The sequence below is a fragment of the Sorex fumeus genome, unplaced genomic scaffold, assembly GCF_029834395.1.
Source record: "Sorex fumeus unplaced genomic scaffold, SorFum_2.1 ptg000044l, whole genome shotgun sequence".
Lineage (NCBI taxonomy): Eukaryota > Metazoa > Chordata > Mammalia > Eulipotyphla > Soricidae > Sorex > Sorex fumeus.
This window is the reverse complement of record NW_026606101.1, coordinates 61,131,925-61,140,706: the sequence shown is the minus strand read 5'-3', so window position 1 is coordinate 61,140,706 and position 8,782 is coordinate 61,131,925.

The window sequence follows — 8,782 nt, the reverse complement described above, 5'->3', positions numbered from 1 at the left end:
GACATACTAATGAAATACACGTATCCTACTATCATTAAATGAACAATTCACTTGACAGTAGCACTAGTGTCTAATATTGGGTAATTTGGGTGTCTGTGACTAATACATTGTTACTATTTACAAGCAGTTTCAGGAGGATGCAAAGTCCCTCTCCCAGATGAGTAGAGTCCTAGTTTCAAATGGAAAAGGCAACTCTCCTGAGGGGTAGGTCGCTTTCCAGAGACAAAGGCCATGTTTTTCAAAAGATCGTTGAATAGCGCCATCACGGGCTGGGACTGCCCGGTTGTTGAAGGAAGATGATAGAAAAGGAAGACCGTTCAGCTGGACTTTCCACAGGGGCATTGGACCTGACCAGAACTCTCTCCAGAGAGCAGAGCCTTTAACAAGACCACACACAGTTCCGCCACCTCAGCGTGGGGAGTTAGACAGACAAGGGCATGGTGTGGTGCTGTGTGGATCGAGGGCGGCAGGACCCTTGTGGAAGAACAATGGATTGTTTCACCTTTGGGAAAACTGCAGAATTTACACCAGGCACAGGAGAGGCTACCGGTGACCCTGGGCAGTCTGGAGCTTGGGACTCCCTGGGGTTTGGCCTCCCTCAAGATGGGCATCTCCTCATGGAAGCTAAGACTCTACCATTTTATTATCTACCACAGTTGTGAAATGAGAACTTCACCTTTATTATTAAAAACAATAACGTTCTTGTCTTGCGCGCAGCCAGGCTGGTCCAATCTCCAGCTCTGCGGAAGGTGCTCTGAGCATTGTTGGGGTGATCCCTGAGTGCAGACCCAGGAGTGAGCCCTGAGCGCTGCCAGGTGAGGCCCTCAAACCAAACCAAATGAACACTACATGTGATTTGAAGCAAGCTTGGGAAATCAAGGAAAGTCAAGACAGGAAGAAGAAGTTCTTTAACTCTCACTCCCTGTTACCAATGTTGTTAAAGGTTTGGTATGTTTGGCTGCAAGGACTGGAGCACATGCTGAATGTGTGGGAGTCCCAAGTTTGATCCCCGGTAGCACTCCTGGACCCAAAGAGACCAACCTCATTACCCAGCACCCATCAGGCGTGGCACTTGCCAGCGTGGTGGGGTCCTCCACCACAGACCCCTGAGAAGGCTCACAAAATAAAAACTTGGAAATATCCAGTGACACGATTTAAAATATATACATGGTGTGATTGTGTCTTGTTGAATATTATGTCATAACTCAAAGAGGGAGAAATTCTGTGTGATTTCACTTGTAGATAGAAGATCAGCAACAACAGAAATAGCCAACAAATAAAACAAAGTCTTAGTTTATGAAAATAAAATGGCATTTAGCAGAGGTGAAGGAAATTGGAAAATGGGTACAGAGAGTAAAGTGGGCCCACTGTATGGTGGTGGATGGGAATGAAATTTTTGGTAAAATATCATATTTCTGTACTTTAAAAGCCTATATAATGTTGTAAACCAATTTTATTTCCACAAACAATAATATAATCATTCTACATAGCATGACTTTTTTAAATATAATTGAGTGGCTATAATATTCTATCAAATACATTTGCTCTAAGTTGATAACAAAGTTGATAACTTGGAGAGGGCATTTTGAGGGGCTGGAAAAATCAGGCAGCAGGTAGGGCATTTACCTTGCATGCGGCTGACTTGGGTTCAATTTTCAACACCCCATATGGTTTCCTCAGCCCAGTCAGTAGTGGTTTGAGCACAGAGCCAGGAGTGAGCCCTGAGCATTGCTGAGCATGGCCTCCAAAGCACTCACATGAACACATGCATTGCACAACCATTGAGCCTGGAGATAAATAGTGGGAGAGTGAGCCAAGGAGGCAGGCAAGGGCAGGATGGGGGAAGACTTGTTGACCAAAATTAGATTGATTTACTAATTTAGGAGGAGGGTGATTAAGCCACACCCAGCTGTTCTCAGGGCTTACTCCTGGTTCTGCACACTCAGGGATTACTCCTGGTGGGCTCAAGGGACCAGATGGGATAATAGCAATAAAACCAGGGTTGGCTGTGTGCAAGGCGAGCATTTTACCTACTTATTTCTCCAGCCCCCATGATTAGATTTTAGACTTTATGTTAAGTGGGAAGATGTTAGAATGATTGTAGAAGATCAAAGTGTGTGTGTGTGTGTGTGTGTGTGTGTGTGTGTGTGTGTGTTGGGATAGCAAGACTAGCTGTAAGGCCACAGTCATGATGGAACCAGAAAGATCAGTGATGAGGGGAAGGGGGAAGGTCAGGTTAATGGAAGTTTCCTTTAAGTTTTTGTTAGGGGACCAAATATGAGAAATAAAGACATTAGGCTAATTAACTATTCATTTTTTTTAATTTATTTTTTTATTGAGTCACTGTGAGATACAGAGTTACAAAGCTGATCATTGTCAAGTTTCGGTCAGACAGTGTTCCAACACCCATCCCTCTCCAGTACACATTTCCCACCATCAATGTCCCCATTTTCTCTCTCTCTCTCTCTCTCTCTCTCTCTCTCTCTCTCTCTCTCTCTGTTTCTCCCCTTTGGGGCATTATGGTTTGCAATACAGAAACTAAGAGGTTATCGTGTTTGTTCCTTTACCTTCTTTCAGCTCGCAGTTCTTCTGCAGAGTGATCATTTCCAACCATCTTTGTCATAGTGGTCCCTTCTCTACCCCAACTGCCTTATTCCCCCGCACTTGAGGTAGGCTTCCAACCGTGGACCAATCCTCCCTTCCCTTGTTTTTATTGTCTTTGGGTATTGGTCTTATATGATGGGTTTTTGTTGTTGTTGTTTATTTTTATACCCCCCTACTCCTTGATTTTGGCCTGGACACCTGGGTGAATGGTAACACCATTTATCCAGAAAAGGGATATTTTTTAGGGATGTAAGCAGTGAAATTTTGGAGAAAATTAGTTCTGTTTTGAACTTCATTAGGGTAAAGTTTATTTCCATCGACTAGAACTCAAGCCTTCTAACCAGTTTGCTGTGTTTTGTACAAGATCGCATGATTCACCCATTCAAAGCCACTTTTGTTGTTATTTGCATCTCGGTGTGGAATTCTGCTTTGGATGCTCGAGGAAGCAGCGCGGAACAAGCCAGATACAGCAGGGGCGATTACTGCCAACTATGTCAGACACCAGAGCTCCCGGCAGCTTCTGGAGGCTCTTCCAGGTGCTGCCCCAGCAAGTGAGTCAGATGCATCCCCAGGTCCCTCTGACCCCAACTGGAGCGTGGAGGAGAGCGACACAGCAATAACCCTCGATAGCCACAGAGTAGTTCACGACACATTTATTGAGCAGCTGCTATATTCCAGGCAGGGTGAGAACCACGCCACGTGCTGGGACGACAAAGGGGAGTTAAAATGCAGCCCTGCTCCCCCAAAGCTCAGCTTCAGGTGGAGGAGCAAGGAAATGATTTTAGTGGTCCATGCTGGGCATCAGACCAGGGCAGGATGAAAGCGGGGCTCAGCTTAGCAGAGGCAGGCCCCCTGTGTTAGGGGGGGGCTATCCACTTTATTCGGTTCAGCATTTTTTGGGGGGTGGGAGGAAGGATGTTTCTCAAGCAGTGCTCAGGAGGTCTGGAGTACCAGCCACAAGACCCCAGATTGGCCCTGGGACCTTAGGGAGATGCTGGCAGTGGGGTTGGGGGATGGGCTGGGGAGACACACCCATGGCCATGGCGTTTAGTTTGCCCAGACCCAACGGGGGGAGGGGGGAGGGTGCATTCAGGGTGTGCCCTGCAGTTCATGCTCTGCCTCTCAGGCCAGCAGCTGAACCTTGAAGGAGGAGCCGGATGAGGAGAGACTGACTGCGGATCCCCTGCTAAGGGGAAGCTTCTGGAAGAGGAGGGAGGGGGCTGGGCTTGTGTTGCCATGGTTTCACGTCTGCAAACACTGGTGGTGAAAATGGGGTATGGGAGGGACAGAGGCTGCAGCACCGGCCAGACAAGGTGCCCAGAAGGACCTTGAAGAGGTCAAAGGTGGGGCCCTGAGATGTGGACAGAGGCATCGAGGGAGCTAACAGGTCTGCCCCGCTGCAGGCCCAGGAGGCCGGGCAGTGGCTCCCAGGGAGCACTCCTGAGAATGGCCAGAAGGAGTCTGCCTTGCAGAACCAGGTGGAAGGTCAGGAAGCTGGCAGAGGGCCTGGGGAGAGAGCAGGGGCCAAGGAAGTTGCGCTGCAAGTGGCTGACCCTTTTGGATTTGGCCCAAAATTGAAAAAGAAGAAGAAAGTGTGGGGGGGAGGACGAGGACCAGGAGGAGGAGGAGGAGGAGAAAGAGAAGGGGCTTAACAACCCATAGGAACTTCCCTCCTCCCGTTTGATGTCTCCGATGCCTATTCCCAGGGCTGTGCTGCTGCGGGTGAGACAGATGACTTTCGAAGGCGAGGCAAGTTAGGATCAGAGAGGGTGAGTAACGTGCACAGCACAGCAGCACAGACGTTCACCTTTCTGTGCCCGATCCTGGTGTTTGGGTTAGAACGGAGACATGGCCACCCCCAGAAAAACCCTCAGCCTTAGAACTGAGGACCCCCCAAGAAAAAGAAGGAGGGTGAGGCTGGGCTTAGAGCCCACTGAGCTGTGTGCCTCCAGCAGCTCAGCAGCCTGAGCGGGAGCGCCCGCCCCGCCCCGCCCCTCCCCGCCCTCTTCCCTGGGACTGGGCTCCGGCCTTCCGTGACCCTGCAGGCTTGACAGCCGTCAAGCTCATCACCTCCGAGATCAGAAAGGCTGGGAAGCAGGCATCAGCGGTTGCGAGCCGAGGAAAGCACAGAAGAGCAATTAAAGTGGGCGCACGGGGTGAGCGCGCCCTTAATGGTTTGCAGCTGCCGGAGGCGCGCCCCTCCTCCTCGGGCTCTGGGCACGGGCTGCCTCTCCGTCCTCCTCCTCGCATCCTGACCAATTAGATCCCCATGTGTGCTGCAGGCGAGAGAAAATAGAAAGCGAGCCATCCCTCGCTCCGCTCCGCGTGGCGAGCTTTGATCCGTCCGCCAGGCGCGCACCTCCTCGCCTCCCCGCTCGAGCCTCAAGCTCCGTCCGGGTCTCAAGACGACATTCACCTGCACCCGGAGAAAGGACCATAATTCATCTCCAGACCCTCTGATCAGAGCCGGGCTGGGCTTTTTGGGATTTTTTTGTTTTTCGTCTGTCTTTTAAACTTTTGCTCCTCTTTCTCACGCTGGTTGGCTGCCAACAGTTTCCAGGCTATTAATATCAGCCTCCTGCAACAAGGCCACCATTGTCTGCCTCGTGTCACAGTACCTATGGCCTGCTGGGGGGAGAGGAGGAGTGCGCATGTGTGTGTGGGTGCGTGCATCTGTGTGTGTGCATGTACACATGTGTGCATACATGTATGCGTGCATGCATGTGCGTGTGTGTGCGAATCTGTGTGTGTGCATGTAGGCATGTGTGTGCATGTGTGTATCCACATATGTGTGCATGCATGTCCATGTGTGTGCATGTGCGTGTGTGGTAGGAGACTGGCTGTAGACATGGGTGCGTGCACACACGCATCCATTGTCACTGTGTTTGTACCTATCATGTGTGTTTAGAGAAGCAGTTCTGAAAGGGAGGGGATGAATAAGGCGACAGATGTCAGGGACTGCTGGACATTTAAATACTGTAGCTGGAGCAAGTGTACAGTGGGGAGGGCATTTGCCTTGCACGCAGCCAACCTGGGTTCTCTCCCCGGCATCATCCCATATGGTCCCCTGAGGACTGCCTGGAGTGAGTCCTGAGTGCAGAGCCAGGAGGAACCCCTGAGCATCACCAGGTATTACCCGAAAAGTAAAAAAAAAAAAGTACAGATCATCAATTTGACTTTGAAAGTATGAAGGTGTTCAGGGCTGGAGAGAAAGCACAAGGGTGAAGGCGCTTCCCTACATGCAGCCTACCCTGATTCAATCCCTGGCATTGTCCCCTGAGCATTGTCAGGTGTGGTCTCTGAGCACAGAGCCAGGAGTGGCCACTGAGCACTACAGTATGTGACCCCCTTCCCCCGCCCAAAAAAGAAAGTGTTCAGGTTTCATTATAAGGTAAGAAGAACAGTGTATGGGGGAGGCGAGGGAGCCATACTTGGTGGTGCTCGGGAGCTCCCGAGGTCCCGGAGGGACTTAGGAAATAAGAAGGGGCAGAGATGGACCCAGCCAGCTACAGCCAAACAGGCACCTTAATGGCGGTGCGACCTCTCCAACCCACACGAGCTAATTTAATGCTACAGGGAAGTCGTGGTGAAGCTGGTAGGCACATTTTTGGGGTGCTGAGGAGGGGGGAGGGAGGGGACACGAAGGGCATGCAGGGAAAGGTGGCCACAAGGCTGGAGAGGGAGCGGGAAGGTGGCAGAGGAGATGAAGGGGCACAGGTGGGGTGGACAAAGCTGAGGATGCAGAGGAGGGAGTGGGGGGAGGGAAGCAGGGATTCCTGTCCCAGTGGCTCATCAAAGGCCTGTCTCCGAGTGAGTGTCACCTCCACCTCCAGGAACAGCCTCCCCTCCCTAAGTGCTGGCTGGGTCCAGCTCTTTTGGAATGAGTCCCGCCCCGCCCTGTATGTCGGAGCCTGTACGGTGATCACCCTTCACCCATCACCAGTTAACCTGCCGGGGTGGGGACAGGCTGGGTCAGAGGCCACTGGACCGTGCACATGCCGGGAGTGAAGCTTGTGGTGCAAAGTTCCATGAGGGGCTGGAGCTATAGCACAGTGGGTAGGGCATTTGCCTTGCACACGGCCAATCCTGGTTCGATTCTCAGCATCCCATATGGTCCCCCGAGCACCGCCAGGAGTATTTATGGATTCCTGAGTACAGAGTCAGGAGTAACCCTTGTACATCGCCGGGTGTGATCCAAAAATCAATAAACAAACAAATAAATAAGTACAAATTAAAAAAATAAAATTCTGTGAACCGTGGCTGTGGGCCATCTGGGCCTCTGTGAACTGTGGGGCCTTGGACAGGCCTCGTGCCCTCTCGGTCAGCTGAGTCTGAGGACCTCTGGCAGCGATGACCTGCTTCTCTTCTGCACAAAGGAATGAACGGCACTCAGAATGGGGTCGTGACTTGGGATACTGCTCACCTGCTTTATTTTCAAAATGTTGAGGCCTTACGGGAGTTGTTGTCAGGAAAAACTATTTTGGCTTTTGATTTGATGTTGTTGTTGCTGTTGTTTTGTTTGGGGGCCACACCCACCCAACGGTGCTCAGGCCTTACTCCTGGCTCTACCCTCAGTAAAGCATTCCTGGCTGGGGTCAGGGAAGCAGTTGAGGTTCTGGGAATTGAACGCAGGTCAGCCACTTGCAAGGCAAACACCCAAACCATTATACTATCTTCCTTCAAGATATTCTCTCAAAGAATGCTAATCAATGGAAAGTGACTTTATTTGGTAGAATAAAGTCACCTCCACCTGCCATTCAATTAATCTAAAATTTTTTCATACTATGTAGAATGGGGCTGGACTGATAGCACAGCAGGTAGGATGTTTGCCTTGCACACGGCCAACCCGGGTTCAATTCTTCCATCTCTCTCAGAGAACCTGGCAAGCTACTGAGAGTATCCCACCCGCAGGGCAGAGCCTGGCAAGCTCCCTGTGGTGTATTCTATATGCCCCCTCCCCAACAAAAAAACAGTAGCAGCAAGTCTCACGCTCAAGCAAATCGATGTACAATGGTGCATCTACAGTGCAACAGTGCTATGTAGAATGATTATATTATTGTTTTTGGAAGAAAAATAGGTCAACTGGGTTGTCAGTACACAAGGCAAACACGTGCCTGAGCCACTGTACTGTCTCTTCAGCCCCCAGAAAGAACTGTTTAACTGTGGCCAGTGGAGGAAGCGGGGTCTCTCCTGCCTTTGGGGGGGATGGAGGCCCATTTTCATTTCCATCTGGCTGGTCCTTTGGGGAACATACTGCAGAATGATCTGGAGCCTCCTTCTGTCAGGTTGGGGTCACAGAGCACACCCCAGCCCCGTGATCCTGGATGGGACCCCAGCCAGATAGGAGTAAGTGGGGGGTGAGGGGCTGGGGCTCCCCAGCACCCAGAGTGCCTGGTGCTCTCCTGTGAACCACGCAACCGGAGAAAGGCCGCTTGGAGCCCAGAAAAAAACCATGAACCTGAGTCTGGAGAGCAAGCAACGACACAGCACACGGAAAGCCATCGGGGAAAGGCCGCCGGAGAAGCAAGCCTGTCGGGACAGGGCAGAGGTCCTGCGTTTTCCGTCCAAGACGAGGCCTGGTCTCCTGCTGAGACCAAGTTGGCGCTTTTCCTCTCCTGATGCCAGTTCCCCTCTGCCCATGGCCCTGCGCTCTGGCCGAACAGCTCCCCGAGGATGCGAGTTCTTTGCAAAGGGCTCCATATTCCAGACGTGTTGAAGACTGTGCGTTCCTCTGACTTCCCTTGATTGGGGCTGGGCTTGACGGGGCAGGTAGAAGGGAAAGGGAGCTGGTGAGGGGGTGGTGTTAGGGGTGGTTCTTCTGACACACCTGAGTGGCCCGTAGCCACGAATGACTTAATTATGGATTTATGACTGCGACTGCACCATTCTGAACACCTGGAGTCGAACTCTTACTCAGCAGGGCAACGGCTTGAATCGCTCGTGGTGGCTGCCTCCAGAGATGTAATTACCCCACTGAAGAGCTGCCCTGGGAGGGGACCTGCCGTTTCCTGAGTGGGCTACACGGCAGGCTGGGCAATTCTTAGATGATCCTGCTCGAGTCCGACAAAGCAGAGAGTGTCATCCTATGGGACAGAGGAGGGCACGGAAGCTTGGAGAGACTCAACATCCACCCACGCCACGGAGCCGAGTTCTCAAGCAAGCCCGGGCCTATCTGCTG